The following is a 5,353-nucleotide window of genomic DNA, read 5'->3' on the forward strand; positions in this document are numbered from 1 at the left end:
GGGCATGGTCAGCTCTCTGGTTGATTATTGTCTTTAATTTGACATTCATCACATTTGAGGACATTTCAAAGGTATTGATCTATTCAGTTGATGGCATTATATTCCTCCAGACCCTCATGATCTCATAATTTCTTCTCATGCTGTTTTCCTTTATAGAAATTAGTCATTATATACATTTCTATCTCACATATATCTGATATTATAGGAGCTTTCAAATCCTCAATATCAAGGTTAAAAGACATTGACTAGCTGAAGAAACCATTCTTGCTCTAGATCACATTCAAAATTAGAAGCCATTTGCACCAGCAAGTAGATATTATACAATATATAATAGAACACTAAATTAAAGTTTATATGGTCCACAGAATTCAAGGATATTTGTTTTTATTCAATTTTAACAATTTTTCATTTCTGGGGATATTTTGGCTCACCCTGATCCCTACTCCTGGGAGCTGAACAAGTACAGCAGTCCCCTAAATCTATGCTGCTTTAATCTGTCATCATGTCGGTAAATTTTCTTCTAACAATGCCCTCACTCCATGTAGCACCACTTTCTCATTAAGATATCATAGAAGCAGGGGGAGGGAGAATGGAGTTGGAGATTTCCAGAGGGGAAACAGCAAAAGGATATACCATTAGAAATGCAAATAAAGTGAACACCAAATATGAGACTGTAAAATGGTATCTTGGTTTATGGCTAGACATGGGTCTAGAACCCCGAGACTCTGAGAACCGACAGGAGTTTGGCCACTTCTCTAGAACCCAGGGTCTTGACACACAGTCTTGTCTCTATAGACCTATATTGTTTAGTCACGTAGCCCATTATAGTCTCTCTCAAAATATATAGGTAGAGGGCATGACTACAGGCTTCAGATCCTAAAGATTTATATACTAATGAAGGCCAGAGGGCAGAACAAATTAAACATTTTTCTCTAAATCCTGTCCAGATCTTCTCCCTTTCTCTCTATATATTTTAACTCAAGACTGTCTTGAGTTTCACAGGGCATATTTTCAGATCTGTCTACTATCTGTCATGACAATAAACCCTTTTAGAACCAAAGACTTTTTCGTGTCATGGGGCCTGTCATCGCCAAAGTCTCTAGACCTTGTGTATGTGAGACCCACTGCATGGAAACCACCTGAGACCTCCTCCACCTCAACTGCGGCCTATTTATTACCCACAATCCAATAAAAAACTCTGTATGTAAGAAGAGCTCAAATAATATGTTCTGTGATTGGTTTTGTTATCCATTTGATAGAAATTAAATATTATATATTTAGATATCCCTATTTCTAATAAGAAGACAATATCTCATGACCCTCACAATGTCCTATGATGCTTCTACATATTCAATTTTCAGATCTTGTGTCATGTGTGATGAGATGAGTAGTCACAAATTGTAAGTTTATTTGATGTCAAAACTTTTGAAAATAATGCCAGTTAATTCAAGGAATTCATAGGAAAGAAAGGTATGGTGAAATATAACAGAAAAGAATGCAGTCTAGTAATTTATTAAATGCATTAAAATAAGTTTAAGTTTCTGATGCCTGAATACATTTGTCTTTCACTAATATGTACAGGTTTATTGCTTTGTAAGGAATGTAGTTCTTAGTTCTTGTCTGAACAAAGGTTCTTATCCCCAGAGAGCAGTATGGAAATCAGGACACCCTGAGGTATCTTCTGAATGAAGAAATGAACATATCTACATTCCATGTAGAAAACTGGGAGAGAACATAGTTAATGACCTAATGACTTTTTGTTATTTATAGAGCCCGGTCCTCTCAAATCCACCAGAATGAGTATACTACTATTTCTCTCTAGACCTTTATGTTTACCTCCCAGTCAATAGAATACATACTTAAAGGAGCTGTCCCATGTATTTTGTGGCATGTAAACTTCCATGCTATCTCAATCAGAAAGAACGCTAGATTCTATGCTTATAAACTGTAGGACCTATCTTTGTGGTCACATGTGCTTTAAAAGAAGCTTCTTTATGGTCACAACTTTATCTTTATTGTGTACCTGATTTTTGTTACCAGAAAACCTGGAATGGGAATGACTGTTGCCTACAAACTCTTTTCCAAATTGTATTGTATTTAAATATGCTTACAATAAACTAAACTCTCTAGAGGTTTGATCCAGACTCACTAAGTTGAGCTGAGGTACTCACCTATTTTTAACTTCTTTCCCAGCCTTCTGTGACCCTTGCCAGGGCCCACATACTCAGTACATTTATATTTCATGCTTCACAGTAAATGTAACAAAATACATGTTTAACTAACTATATTTTTATTAGATATTCTGAAAGGAGCTACAAATTCATCCATTATGGAGCAGACTTGAAAACTAAAATAATGAAGAGCCATATGACAACTTGATAATGTAAATATTGACATATTGATGTGGAGCTACACAGATGGATAGATCAATTAGAATGCAGGGGAAATACTTAAGATAATGTGACCAAGAAAGCTCCTCAAAAGATTAAATGTGAAGAGCCTTTGCAGAAAATTGTGATGCTACCGATTTCAAACCCTTCTTCAAAGGAAGGGAAACAGCAGGAAAGACAATATGCAGAATCTAAGAAAATTCTCTGCAGTACACATCTGTCAAGAGGCTAATTAGCAGAATATGCATGAAAATAGAACAATTCAGTAGGTAGTATCTAACATTTGAAATGTGTAATGGAGTGGGCATGGAGATTTAAGCCAGTAACCTTACACATAGGAGAGAGTGAATCACAAAACTTTGAGGATAGCCTAATTCCCTAGTGAGTTTTATCTAGGCAAGACTTGACTACATAATGGGTTCCCTTCTCAAAAATAAACTAAGGATAGCAGACATTAATTGTTATTCTTGCAAAGGAAGATAGACCAATTGTCAACAAGTATATAACAACTCTCAACATATGAAATCACCAGATGCAAATCACCACCCAAGGTAGTACCAATTACTTCCTGTTAGAACTCTTAGCCTATACATCTATGAGAACATGTGCTGGTGAAGATATGTGAAAATGGAGTTGTACACTGTAAGTTGAGAGAGAAAAGAGTTCAACCCTCATAGAAACACCAGAGTGTCCCTGCAGAAAAATCAAATATAGAAGCACATAAGACTGAGACACCATGACTGGTTGTAGTTTCAAAGGAAAGCAAATGAGTTTGTCACATAAACTCTTTTGTTTCCCGAAGGACTATGGATACTCAAGAAGTAGAATCAACTCTACCACTATCACCTGACAAATAGCCAAAGAATGGAAAAGCATTGGCATGTTTACCATTGAGAGCATACTTATTAAAGTCTATTCCCCATGTTTGTTTGTATACTTGGGACCTTTTTGAGAAAGAAATTTACTATGAAACCCTGACTGGATAAGAACTCATTATGTAGTCAGGACCATACTCAGAGCTTTTGGGATCCACTTGTTTCTGCCTTCTGGGTGTGATATTAAAGCTATGCATTTTTATTCACACTCTATCACACATTTTAAGAAGATATTTTGCACATATACACAAGTGGGAACCTATTCATTTATACAAAGTAATGCTGTTTTAGAATGTGCACCAAAGAAGATGGAAAAAGTCCTTATTAATTTAATAACTTTAATAGAAATCAGACGGGCACAGAAAGAATTATGATCAAGTAAAATTTAGAATACATATGGGTTATCTGACAACATTTTTGAAAAAGAGAAACTTTTTATAAGAGAAAAACTTGGCTGGTTAATTATTAAATATAAAATGACAGATGTGATTAAGAAACTCTATTTTTTACATACCAAAGTGGTCATATGAAATAGTTATGTTCTGTATTTATATATTTCATACAGTGAGATATAATGCAAAGAGATATAATATTGAATAATTGCTCTATAAGAAATGGAAGTGATTGATGATCATTTGAAATTTTTATACACATTTAAATATTGCATAGTAGATACATATATTGAAATTGACAGTGCTGCAAAATTAGGAAGTTTTATGTGTCACTTAAAATTTATAAATTCCATGTAGTAGAAAAATCTATAATTTCAGTGTCAATTTGAGACAAAGAAATGATCACTTCTGAAACTAGTTCTAAAATTGTTTCTTTTTATGAGATTAAAATCATGTTTATTGGAAGATTTTAATAGTTTAGCAAATAATAATAGTCAAAATTCAATAAACAAAACAACTTTCGTGTGTGTGTGTATGTGTCGTTGTTCAACATTTTATTAAAGATATTTACGAGATAACATCCAGCCTCCAGATGCAGCTGCCAAGACCCTGTTATGCTGTAAGCATGGACTGGGGCATGGCAGGTGGCTCTGGCTTCCAACCCTTCTGTTCTGAGATGGAGGTGGTGGGTAAGATTTCTTTAGTTTACACAATGCTCACAAGATCAGGCAGAGGCTTCGTGGGACCAGTCTTACCACTTGGGTCTCAGAGCAGCATGATCTTCACTTTGATGCCCAGCACACCCTGTCTGAGGAGCACATGGCACACAGCAGAGTCAACATGGGTCTTCACAGTGAATCATCAGACCATCTACAAACTTCATATACTTGACTCTCTGTCCTCAGCGTTTCCCAGACACCACAACCTTGCACCCCTTGGCCCTACTCTCCATAATGAACTGAAACACACCATAGCAGGCTCTACCATAGCAAGCCCTTTGAACAGCAAGCTCTCCCAGAATTTTGTAGCGTAGAGACTCTGCTTAGGCAATGGCATGCAGACCTCTTGTGGCCACTTTTTCTGAATTAAGCTCTAGGCTGCCTTCAGGGAAGTCAAACTGCTTCTGGACAACTGCAGTCAATATTTAGATGAGATAACAGATAAAGGGATGGTGGCAATTTGGATTGGTTCTTGGCCTCTGGCTATGGAGCAGTTTCCTGTTTGGAAAGACTGTGTGTTATCTGTACGTGTCTCTTAAACCTCATACATCCAGATGTAAGGGCTGACCTGGATAAAGACAAATAGCAGGGGGATGTGGGGGAAAATTACAGGCCACAGCAGTGGTAGAGGCCCAGAGGCTTCCACATTGCAGCGGGTCCCACATGTGGGAGGAACGTCTAATGTTCCAGCAGCCTAGAGGCTTTGGAGGCATCAGGCCACAATGACACAAGGAAGTGCTTGGTTCCAAAAGGGTTTATTGTCATTGTGGATGGCGGATGAATCTGGAAGTATGTCCTGTAAAACTCAGGGCAGTCCTGAGTTATATAGGGAGGGAGAAAGGGGGGGAGGATCTGGGAAGGCATGCTTAATTTGCTCTGCCCTCTGGCCTTCATTAGCATGTAAATCCCTAGGCTCTGAGGCCTCTAGTCACACCCTCTACCTGTGTACTTTGGGAGGGGCTGTAATGGCTGGCCTA

General features: G+C 37.4%; 1 pseudogene; it reads right to left on the reverse strand.

Annotated features, from left to right (window-relative positions):
* Positions 1-4,269: 4,269 nt before the first annotated feature.
* On the reverse strand, positions 4,270-4,798 carry LOC114621038 (annotated as a pseudogene).
* Positions 4,799-5,353: the final 555 nt, after the last annotated feature.

Source organism: Grammomys surdaster, unplaced genomic scaffold (genome assembly GCF_004785775.1).
Source record: "Grammomys surdaster isolate TR1022 unplaced genomic scaffold, NIH_TR_1.0 63, whole genome shotgun sequence".
NCBI lineage: Eukaryota > Metazoa > Chordata > Mammalia > Rodentia > Muridae > Grammomys > Grammomys surdaster.